Here is a 13455-nt window from a genome sequence, read left to right on the forward strand (position 1 = left end):
GGAGTCCTACTCCCACCGGGAGTAGGACTTCCCCACTTTCCTAGTTGGATTAGGACTTGGGAGGGGGGAAAGAGGAGGGAGAGAGGAAGGAAGGGGGGGGGGGCGCCGCCCCCCTCTCCTTGTCCTATTCGGACTAGGGGGGAGGGGCGCGCGGCCCAGCCCTGGCCGCCTCTCCTCTTCTCCGTAAAGGCCCACTAAGGCCCATTAACCTCCCGGGGGGTTCCGGTAACCTCCCGCTACTCTAGTAAAATCCCGATTTCACCCGGAACACTTCCGATATCCAAACATAGGCTTCCAATATATCAATCTTCATGTCTCGACCATTTCGAGACTCCTCGTCATGTTCGTGATCATATCCAGGACTCCGAACAACCTTCAGTACATCAAAACATATAAATTCATAATATAACTATCATCATAACGTTAAGCGTGCGGACCCTACGGGTTCGAGAACTATGTAGACATGACCGAGACACGTCTCTGGTCAATAACCAATAACGGAACCTGGATGCTCATATTGGCTCCCACATATTCTACGAAGATCTTTATCGGTCAGACCGCATAACAACATACGTTGTTCCCTTTGTCATTGGTATGTTACTTGCCCGAGATTCGATCGTCGGTATCTCAATACCTATCTCAATCTCGTTACCGGCAAGTCTCTTTACTCGTTCCGTAATACATCATCTCGCAACTAACTCATTAGTCACATTTCTTGCAAGGCTTATAGTGATGTGCATTACCGAGAGGGCCCAGAGATACCTCTCCAACAATCGGAGTGACAAATCCTAATCTTGAAATACGCCAACCCAACATGTACCTTCAGAGACACCTGTAGAGCACCTCTATAATCACCCAGTTACGTTGTGACGTTTGGTAGCACACAAAGTGTTCCTCCGGTAAACGGGAGTTGCATAATCTCATAGTCATATGAACATGTATAAGTCATGAAGAAAGCAACAACAACATACTAAACGATCGTGTGCTAAGCTAACGGAATGGGTCAAGTCAGTCACATCATTCTCCCAATGGTGTGATCCCGTTAATCTAATGACAACTCTTTTGTCCATGGCTAGGAAACATAACCATCTTTGATAAACGAGCTAGTCAAGTAGAGGCATACTAGTGACACTTAGTTTGTCTATGTATTCACACATGTATCATGTTTCCGGTTAATACAATTCTAGCATGAATAATAAACATTTATCATGAAATAAGGAAATAAATAATAACTTTATTATTGCCTCTAGGGCATATTTCCTTCAGTCTCCCACTTGCACTAGAGTCAATAATCTAGTTCACATCACCATGTGATTTAACACCAATATTCACATCTGTATGTGATTAATACCCATAGTTCACATCGTCATGTGATCAACACCAAGGGTTTACTAGAGTTAATAATCTAGTTCACATTGTTGTGTGATTAACACCCAAAGAGTACTAAGGTATGATCATGTTTTGCTCGTGAGAGAAGTTTAGTCAACGGGTCTGTCAAAAACAGAGCCGTATGTATTTTGCAAATATTCTATGTCTTCTATGGTTTGCACGGAGCTACTTTAGCTAATTGCTCCCACTTTCAATATGTATCCAGATTTAGACTTAGAGTCATTTGGATCAGTGTAAAAGTTTGCACTGATGTAACTTTTACGACGAACTCTTTTATCACCTCCATAATCGAGAAACATCTCCTTAGTCCTCACTAAGGATATTCTTGACCGCTGTCCAGTGATCTACTATTAGATCAAAATTGTATTCCTTTGCCAAACTCAGAGCAAGGTATACAATAGGCCTGGTACACAACATATCATACTTTATAGAACCTATGACTGAGGCATAGGGGATGACTTTTCATTCTCTTTCTATTTTCTGCCATGGTCGCATTTTGGGTCTTACTCAACTTCATACCTTTGCATCACAGGCAAGAACTCTTTCTTTGACTATTCCATTTTGAACTACTTCAAAATCTTGTCAAGGTATGTACTAATTGAAAATCTTATCAAGCGTCTTGATCTATCTCAATAGATCTTGATGCTCAATGTGTAAGCAGCTTCACCGAGGTCTTTCTTTGAAAAATTCCTTTCAAACACTCCTTTATGCTTTCCAGAAAATTCTACATCATTTCCGATCAACAATATGTCATTCACATATACTTATCAGAAAGGTTGTAGTGCTCCCACTCACTTTCTTGTAAATACAGGCCTTTCCAAAAGCCTATATAAAACCATATGCTTTGATCAACTCATCAAAGAGTATATTCCAACTCCGAGATGCTTGCACCAATCCATTGATGGATCGCTGGAGCTTGCACATTTTGTTAGCATCCTTTGGATCGACAAAACCTTCTGGTTGCATCATATACAACTCTTCTTCCAGAAATCCATTCAAGAATGCAGTTTTGACATCCATTTGCCAAATTTCATAATCATAAAATGCGGCAATTGCTAACATGATTCGAACAGACTTAAGCATCGCTACGGGTGAGAAAGTCTCATCGTAGTCAACCCCTTGAACTTGTCAAAAACCTTTCGCAACAAGTCGAGCTTTGTAGATAGTAACACTACTATCAGCGTCTGTCTTCCTCTTGAAGATCCATTTTATTTAACTTGGCTTGCTGATCATCGAGCAAGTCAACCAAAGTCCATACTTTGTTATCATACATGGATCCCATCTCAGATTTTATGGCCTCAAGCCATTTTGCGGAATCTGGGCTCATCATCGCTTCCTCATAGTTCGTAGGTTCATCATGGTCTAGTAACATGAATTCCAGAACAGGATTATCGTACCACTCTGGTGCGGATCTTACTCTGGAAGACCTACGAGGTTTGGTAGCAACTTGATCTGAAGTTTCATGATCATCATCATTAATTTCCTCACTTAATCGGTGTAGGAATCACTGGAACTGATTTCTGTGATGAACTACTTTCCAATAAGGGAGAAGGTACAATTACCTCATCAAGTTCTACTTTCCTCCCACTCACTTCTTTCGAGAGAAACTCCGAATCCATCTTAGCAACGAATATCTTGCTTTCGAATCTATGATAGAAGGTGTACCCAATAATTTCCTTTGGGTATTCTATGAAGACGCACTTCTCCGATTTGGGTTCGAGCTTATCAGGTTGAAACTTTGTCATATAAGCATCGCAGCCCCAAACTTTAAGAAACGACAACTTTGGTTTCTTGCCAAACCATAGTTCATAAGGCGTCGTCTCAACGGATTTCGATGGTGCCCTATTTATAGTGAATGCAACTGTCTCTAATGCATAACCTCAAAATGATGGTGGTAAACCGATAAGAGACATCATAGATCGCACAATATCCAATAAAGTATGGTTACGACGTTCGGACACACCATAACGCTATAGTGTTCCAGGTGGTGTGAACTGTGAAACTATTCCACATTGTTTTATATGAAGGCCAAACACATAACTCAAATATTCTCCTCTACGATCAGATCGTAGAAACTTTATTTTCTTGTTACGATGATTCTCCACTTCACTCTGAAATTCTTTGAACTTTTCAATTGTTTCAGACTTGTGCTTCATTAAGTAGATATACTCATATCTGCTCAAATCATCTGTGAAGGTCAGAAAATAATGATACACGCCACGAGCATCAACACTCATTGGATCACATACATTGGTATGTATTATTTCCAACAAGTCAGTAGCTCATTCCAGTGTTCCGAAGAACGGAGTTTTAGTCATCTTGCCCATAAGGCACGGTTCGCAAGCATCAAATGATTCATAATCAAGTGATTCCAAAAAGTCCATCTTTATGGAGTTTCTTCATGCGCTTTACACCGATATGACCCAAACGGCAGTGCCACAAATAAGTTGCACTATCATTATCAACTTTGCATCTTTTGGCATCAATATTATGAATATGTGTATCACTACGATCGAGATCCAACAAACTATTTTCATTGGGTGTATGACCATCGAAGGTTTTATTCATGTAAACAAAACAACAATTATTCTCTGATTTTAAATGAATAACCATATTGCAACAAACATGATCAAATCATATTCATGCTCAACGCAAACGCCAAATAACATTTATTTAGGTTCTACACTAATCTCGAAAGTATAGGGAGTGCACGATGATGATCATATCAATCTTGGAACCACTTCCAACACACATCGTCAATTCACCCTCAACTAGTTTCTGTTTATTCTGTAACTCCTGTTTCGAGTTACTAATCTTAGCAACCGAACAAGTATCAAATACTCAGGGGCTACTATAAACACTAGTAAGGTACACATCAATAACTTGTATATCAAATATACCTTTGTTCACTTTGCCATCCTTCTTATCCACCAAATTTTCAGGGCATTTCTGCTTCGAGTGACCATTTCCTTTGCAGTAGAAGCACTTAGTTTCAGGCTTTGGTCCAACTTTGGGCTTCTTCACGGGAGTGACAACTTGCTTGCCATTCTACTTGAAGTTCCCTTTCTTTTCCTTTGCCCTTTTCTTGAAACTAGTGATGTTGTTTAATCATCAACACTTGATGTTTTTTCTTGATTTCTACCTTCGTTGATTTCAGCATCACGAAGAGCTCGGGAATCATTTTCGTCATCCCTTGCATTATAGTTCATCATGAAGTTCCAGTAACTTGGTGATGGTGACTAAAGAACTCTGCCAATCACTATCTTATCTGGAAGATTAACTCCCACTTGATTCAATTGATTGTAGTACTCAGACAATCTAAGCACTTGCTCACTAGTTGAGCAATTCTCCTCCATCTTTTAGGCGAAGTATTTGTGAGAGGTCTCATACCTCTTGACACGGGTATGAGTCTGAAATACCAATTTCATCTCATGGAACATCTCATATGTTCCGTGACGTTTCAAAATGTTTTTGTCGTCCCGGTTCTAAGCCATAAAGCATGGTGCACAAAACTGTCAAGTAGTCATCATATTGAGCTAGCCAAACGTTCATAACATCTGCATCTGCTCCTGCAATAGGTCCGTCACCTAGCGGTACATCAAGAACATAATTCTTCTATGCAGCAATGAGGATAAACCTCAGATCACGGACCAAGTCCGCATCATTGCTACTAACATCTTTCAACTTAGTTTTCTCTAGGAACACATATAAAAACATAGGGAAGCAAAAAACATAGGGAAGCAACAACGCGAGCTATTAATCTACAACATAATTTGCAAAATACTACCAGGACTAAGTTCATGATAAATTAAAGTTCAATTAATCATATTACTTAAGAACTCCCACTTAGATAGACATCCCTCTAGTCATCTAAGCGATCACGTGATCCAAATCAACTAAACCATGTCCCATCATCACGTGAGATGGAGTAGTTTCAATGGTGAACATCACTATGTTGATCATATCTACTATATGATTCACGCTCGACCTTTCGGTCTCCGTGTTCCGAGGCCATATCTGTTATATGCTAGGCTCGTCAAGTTTAACCTGAGTATTCTGCGTGTGCAACTGTTTTGCACCTGTTGTATTTGAACGTAGAGCCTATCACACCCGATCATCACGTGGTGTCTCAGCACGAAGAACTTTCGCAACGGTCCATACTCAGGGAGAACACTTATACTTTGATAATTTAGTGAGGGATCATCTTATAATGCTACCGTCAATCAAAGCAAGATAAGATGCATAAAAGATAAACATCACATGCAATCAATATAAGTGATATGATATGGCCATCATCATCTTGTGCTTGTGATCTCCATCTTCGAAGAACCGTCATGATCACCATCGTCACCGGCGCGACACCTTGATCTCCATCATAGCATCGTTGTCGTCTCGCCAATCTTTATGCTTCTATGACTATCGCTACCGCTTAGTGATAAAGTAAAGCATTACAGGGCGATTGCATTGCATACAATAAAGTGACAACCATATGGCTCCTGCCAGTTGCCGATAACTCGGTTACAAAACATGATCATCTCATACAATAAAATTTAGCATCATGTCTTGACCATATCACATCACAACATGCCCTACAAAAACAAGTTAGACGTTCTCTACTTTGTTTTTGCAAGCCTACGGGCTGAGCAAGAACCGTTCTTACCTACGCATCAAAACCACAATGATAGTTTGTCAAGTTGGTGCTGTTTTAACTTTCGCAAGGACCTGGCGTAGCCACACTTGGTTCAACTAAAGTTGGAGAAACTGACACCTGCCAGCCACCTATGTGCAAAGCACGTCGGTAGAACCAGTCTCGCGTAAGTGTACACGGAATGTTGGTCCGGGCCGCTTCATCCAACAATACCGCCGAACCAAAGTATGACATGCTGGTAAGCAGTATGACTTGTATTGCCCACAACTCACTAGTGTTCTACTCGTGCATATGACATCTACGCATAAAACCTGGCTCGGATGCCACTGTTGGGGAACGTAGTAATTTCAAAAAATTTCCTACGCACACGCAAGATCATGGTGATGCATAGCAACGAGAGGGGAGAGTGTTGTCCACGTACCATTGTAGACCGTAAGCGGAAGCGTTAGCACAACACGGTTGATGTAGTCATACGTCTTCATGATCCGACCGATCAAGTACTGAACGTACGGCACCTCCGAGTTCAGCATATGTTCAGCCCGATGACGTCCCTCGAACTCCGATCCAGCCGAGTGTTGAGGGAGTGTTTGGTCAGCATGATGACGTGGTGACGATGATGATGTTCTACCGACGGAGGGCTTCGCCTAAGCACCGCTACAGTATTATCGAGGTGGACTATGGTGGAAGGGGGCACCGCACACGGCTAAGAGATCAATGATCAATTGTTGTGTCTCTAGGGTGCCCCCTGCCCCCGTATATAAAGGAGCAAGGGGGGTGCGGCCGGCCAAGGGGAGAGGCACGCCGGGAGGAGTCCTACTCCCACCGGGAGTAGGACTCCCCCCTTTCCTAGTTGGATTAGGACTTGGGAGGGGGGAAAGAGGAGGGAGAGAGGAAGGAGGGGGGGGGGGCGCCACCCTCCTCTCCTTGTCCTATTCGGACTAGGGGGGAGGGGCACGCGGCCCAGCCTTGGCCGCCTCTCCTCTTCTCCGTAAAGGCCCACTAAGGCCCATTAACCTCCCGGGGGGTTCCGGTAACCTCCCGGTACTCCGGTAAAATCCCGATTTCACCCGGAACACTTGCGATATCCAAACATAGGCTTCCAATATATCAATCTTCATGTCTCGACCATTCCGAGACTCCTCGTCATGTCCGTGATCATATCCGGGACTCCGAACAACCTTCGGTACATCAAAACATATAAACTCATAATATAACTATCATCGTAACGTTAAGCGTGCGGACCCCACGGGTTCAAGAACTATGTAGACATGACCGAGGCACGTCTCCGGTCAATAACCAATAGCGGAACCTAGATGCTCATATTGGCTCCCACATATTCTACGAAGATCTTTATCTGTCAGACCGCATAACAACATACGTTGTTCCCTTTGTCATCGGTATGTTACTTGCCCAAGAATCGATCGTCAGTATCTCAATACCTAGCTCAATCTCGTTACTGGCAAGTCTCTTTACTCGTTCTGTAATACATCATCTCGCAACTAACTCATTAGTCACATTGCTTGCAAGGCTTATAGTGATGTGTATTATCGAGAGGGCCCAGAGATACCTCTGCGACAATCGGAGTGACAAATCCTAATCTCAAAATACACCAACCCAACATGTACCTCCGGAGACACCTGTAGAGCACCTTTATAATCACCCATTTACATTGTGATGTTTGGTAGCACACAAAGTGTTCCTCCGGTAAACGGGAGTTGCATAATCTCATAGTCATAGGAACATGTATAAGTCCTAAAGAAAGCAACAACAACATACTAAACGATCGTGTGCTAAGCTAACGGAATGGGTCAAGTCAATCACATCATTCTCCCAATGATGTGATCTCGTTAATCAAATGACAACTCTTTTGTCCATGGCTAGGAAACATAACCATCTTTGATAAACGAGCTAGTCAAGTAGAGGCATACTAGTGACACTTAGTTTTTCTATGTATTCACACATGTACCATGTCTCTGGTTAATACAATTCTAGCATGAATAATAAACATTTATCATTAAATAAGGAAATAAATAATAACTTTATTATTGCCTCTAGGGCATATTTCCTTCAAGGTCATGACCTAAGATCTCTGAATCTAGCACTCCTTCATTCCAATCATAAAACAAGGGAAAAGATCAAGGGAGAAAACCCTTCTAAGAAAACTAGTAACCAAACCCAGACGAACTTGCATTTGTTGAGCGAAAAGAAGAGTTCAATAGGAAGAACATATGAAGAGATTGAGATGTTTGGATCTTGGCTAAATTTATAAGTGAAGAATGCACGTGAAGTATTAAAGGTACATTCGACTATATCTCATTCTATAGAAACCATTTCTCAATCTATAGAAACCATTTGCTTTAGGTAGACGTGATGGTACTTCCACTATTTTGGCATCTTATGGAACCCAATTCGAGATATATAAACTAGATCCTTGTTATTAGAATGATGATCTCTTGGCTATGACTGAGTCATATATTAATGGAAATGGTTTGCTCCTCCGAAAGTCCAAGTTGAGTCCAAGTTGTGGCAAACTAGAATCCTTCTTTTCTTTTCCCTTCGTGGTTAGTTTCAATTCAAATGACGAATTGAGAGAGAAACCAATGGATTCCAGTGGCTGGGGGATCCTATGTCTATAGATAGATTCAAGTACCATTCTATACCCCTTCCCTAGCGCCCTATTGACCTGTTTTGCTAAGTGGGTCCTACTTAGCTTGTCGGCCTAGGGGGGATGCTATTCAAGAGACAAGTTCTACAAGTTCTCATGGCCGAGATCCCCGTATTGGTAATGGGGCTGGTGCTGACTCGTTCAGAGAACATACCCCCGATGTTCTTGGGAAGAAAGGGAGAAGGACGACCCTGTAAGGGAGATCCTGTGTTGGAAGATATTGGTGGGTGTCATCTCGTTCAATTATGGGTCAAATGACAAGAGGGCCGTTCGATCAGATTAGAAGTATATGTTGTTGAGAAAAGGTCAAAGTGCCACTATGGAGGTCGAAACAAGCGTCTACCTACCAAGTGAATTGTGATTGAAATGACGATGGCAACAGGTTGAGCTCTATCCACTGAAATTGAATCCATCGATGTGGTAAAGGACAGAGCAGAAACAAATCCTCCATTTCCCTGCCTTGCGACCGAACAAAGAATAAATGCTAGAGTGAGGAGACCTGTTGGTTGACCAACTGAAGGAAACGACGCCTCTCCTGCTTTGCTTACTTTTGGCCAACATTCGTCTTCGGCTTACAGTAGCGTTTGCAGCTCTATTGGAAATTGAATTTCTATGTCCGTCCATAAAAAGCATCAACTTCTAGTGCCGCCATCCACCACAAGATTAGGTAACCTGCTCGCTCTTTTCTCTATTGGGGGATCTAGGTATATCTTCCAACTCTCCTTCCTGCACACTGACATACAAAGCAGCCTCATAAACAACATTTTGTAACTGAACCTCCACAGTTTTCAAACCTAAGGGTGGATCAAAAGGAACCGGTATTCTCTAATCTAACTTGAATTCAGATCAATAATCAAGGAGCACAAGAAGAAGGCAAGAGCGCGGTTCCGGCTAAAACCAACTCTGCGAGGAAAGCGGAACTCAGCGGTGACTGATCCGCTCAAACCACACTACTTACTTAGGCTCACTTATGAGAGCTCCCCTGACTCTGATCTCTGATCTAGTAGATGCGAGAAATCAATCCAACTCCATCCGATCTTATGATCTTTGCAGAGGACAAAGGTGCTAGGGATATTTCCTCCATTTATATTCGTAAGAAAGAACTCCCACTATTCGTTTGTATCAGCCTTTAGCGGGTCTTGGTGAATAAAAAAAGGCATAGATAATGCGCATTGCTTTTGAGTTTGATTTGAACTAACTAGTTTCCACGGTTCTTGTCACGCCCAATATGCGACCCTATCCAAAAGGAACTCGAAGGTCCCACCAAGGATAGACCCGCATATTGAAACGCTTCTGCAAGGTGGATATCATTACATCAACATTACATAATAGATGGGGAAACATACATAAGGCATACAATGCCACATGAGTACAACATCACAATACATCAGAGCATCATCCGACTACGGATGAAACACAAACAGAAACTCAAACGACATCCACCCTGCTAGCCCAGGCTGCCGACCTGGAACCTATCCCCTGATCGAAGAAGCAGAAGAAGAACTCAACGCAAAAAAGCATCGCTCTCGCATCATGATCATCGCATAACCTGTACCTGCAACTGTTGTTGTAGTAATCTGTGAGCCACGAGGACTCAGCAATCCCATTACCATGGGTATCAAGACTAGCAAAGCTAAATAGGAAAGGAAGGGGTAAAGTGGTGAGGTTGCAGCATCGACTAAGCATGATATGGTGGCTAACATACGCAAATAAGAGCGAGAAGAGAGCAAGCAGAACGACAATGATCAAGAAGTGATCCTGAACTCCTACTTACGTCAAACATAACCCAAAGACCGTGTTCACTTCCTGGACTCCGCCGAGAAGAGACCATCATGGCTACACACGCGGTTGATGTGTTTTAATTCGGAACTGGTGTCAAGTTATCTACAACCGGACATTAACAAATTCCCATCTGCCTATAACCGCAGGCACGGCTTTCAAAAGATTATACCCTGCAGGGGTGTCCCAACTTAGCCCATGACAAGCTCTCGCGATCAACGAAGGAATAGACCTTCTCCCAGGAAGACCCGATCAGACTCGGAATCCCGGTTTACAAGACATTTCGACAATGGTAAAACAAGACCAGCAAAGCCTCCTGCTGTGCCGACAAATCCCGATAGGAGCTGCACATATCTCGTTCTCAGGGCACACCGGATTGTCCAAACTTCCGGTAGGCCAGCCCAGAGTTGCCCCTGGTGGCCACCGGCGGCTAACAATTTGGACCAACACTCACAACGAGCACTGGCCCGGGGGGATAAAATAAAGATGACCCTCGAGAGTGCGACTCTCAAGGGAAAAGGGCTAGGTGAGGCAAATGGTAAAACCAAGGTTGGGCCTTGCTGGAGGAGTTTTATTCAAAGCGAACTGTCAAGGGGGTCCCATAAATCACCCGACCGCGTAAGGAACGCAAAATCCGGGAACATAACACCGGTATGACGGAAACTAGGGCGGCAAGAGTGGAACAAAACACTAGGCAAAAGGCCGAGTCTTCCACCCTTTACCAAATATATAAGGTGCATTAATTTAAACAGGAGATATTGTGATATCCCAAAATATCCATGTTCCGACCAGGAACAAACTTCATCTTCACCTGCAACTAACAATGCTATAAGAGGGGCTGAGCAAAAGCGGTGACATAGCCAATCAACGGTTGCTAGGACAGGATGGTTAGAGGTTTAACATGGCAATAGGGAGGCATGGTAAACAATGGCAGGTAGAGCTAACATAGCGATAGAGCGAGTACTAGCAAGCAAAGATAGAAGTGATATCGAAGGTATGGTCATCTTGCCTGCAAGGTTCTCAGAGCTGTCGAAGGATGGATCCTCGTAAGCGTTCTCAACAGGTTCCTCGTGCACGTACTCATCTCCCGGATCTACAAAAAGCAAGAACACAAGCAAAGGAACCACAATAAATCACGGTGCAATGCACAAGCAACATGATGCAATACATGTCATGATATGCGAGATGTGATATGCAATGCATATGCGTGCTTCCGAAGGAAAGATGATGAACAAGGCATAAACTTGGCAAACCAAGTATGCCGCTGGAAATATGAGATGGTTTCGGTTGAAATCGATATAAAGATCACCGGGAACGGATGCACAGTTTGCAAATGGCAAGCAAGACAAGAATGACACAAAGCTGCGATTAACAGCACGATGCTACTTTGCATGCAACAAAAAACTATGCTACAGCACCCCAACATAAAAACAAAGCATAAGGCAATGATCTACAGGAGATGCTTTACAAAAGAGGAACACTGAGCTACGGCTAAATCACATCATAACAGGTTCAAACAAGCATGGAGAAAGTGTAAAAAATATTATCAGGTTGGACATGGCATAAACAGTAGCACGAAGCAATGTTCAGAGCAAGTTATCAACATGCTACAGGAACTTATAATAGCAAAACAAGACATGGCATGAATCTACTCAAATCATAGATCAAAAGTCCCTTACTGACCATCAGCCAAAAAGGATCAGAAAATATGATGGCACCCACGTAAACATAGCAAGTTTCGTTAACAGATTCAACGAACAAAGCATGGCATTGACATAATTACGAAGGCACCTTCATGAGCTCGATGCACTCACTACAGAGGATCTCATGATAAACTAAGCATACATCCATCAAGAAGACATGTCATAGAAGCTATACATGGCAAGAAACAACATCATAGCATACCCGGATTAACTACAACAACCTCGGCAAAATTGAATAACATGTAAACAATCTGCCAGGAAACAGTTTGAAGCAAAAGTAGAGCACGAAAATGACATTCTAGACTACTCCATAATTGCAACCAGGACCATGGATGGATAGAGCATAACCATGTTTTCAAAACACCCTGACTGAAGTATCTCAAATTATGCATGGATCTCTCTGTAACAACATGTTTACATGGCATCAAAATTACAGCAGAACAGGGACTAAAATCAGCATTAACACGAAGCCTAGTTTGCATGCTTGTGCTAGTCACCACATTGATCACAAAAATACATGGCATACACCCCTGTAAAGATGACATGGCATAGTTCAAAACACATGTAGACATCAACCTCATAGGATGCACACATCAATCATGGCAAAAATGACAAAAGAGCTCGTTCTGTTAACAGACAGCAGAAAACATTATGAAGTACTGTTGGAACGATGATTCAGGCATCTAGATGACCTCAAATGAAAATGATGCAATGGAATGAAATGATGTACTCTTCGAGACGAACAATTTGACATATTACACGCACGAAACGGAGCTATAGATGCAGAGATATGATGCGTCGAACATGGCATGAAAATTACTAGAATCTGGGGACTGTGAAAAAAAAACAGAGTCGGGCGATGGATACTAAACGATGCACTGGGCGAGGGATAGGGTCGGCGGGTGCGTGCTCACCTCGCGGGCTCGGCCCGGTTGCGGGGGAGGATGGAGGTTGCAGCAGGTTGGGCTGGGCTGGGCCGTGGCGCAGGGCCCACGTGGACGAGGTCAACGGCGCCGGGCGGAGGCCGACTGGATCGAGCGCCTCCCGATCCGCGGCGGCGGCGCGATCTCCGGCGAGCTCGTCGGCCGGAGGCGGGGCCGAACGACGACAGGGAGGCGGCGGAGCAAGCGGGATCTCGGGGCGGGGCCGGCTGCGGGCGACGGAGACGCGCGGCGCGGACGCGGGGCCTGCCAGAGGGTGGCGAAGGCGGCGAGGCGCCACGGCGGCGGCCGGAGGTCGCGGCGGCGCGGGCCGGAGGTGCTCGGGGCGCG

The sequence above is a fragment of the Triticum dicoccoides genome, chromosome 7B, assembly GCF_002162155.2.
Source record: "Triticum dicoccoides isolate Atlit2015 ecotype Zavitan chromosome 7B, WEW_v2.0, whole genome shotgun sequence".
NCBI classification, from domain to species: Eukaryota; Viridiplantae; Streptophyta; class Magnoliopsida; order Poales; family Poaceae; genus Triticum; species Triticum dicoccoides.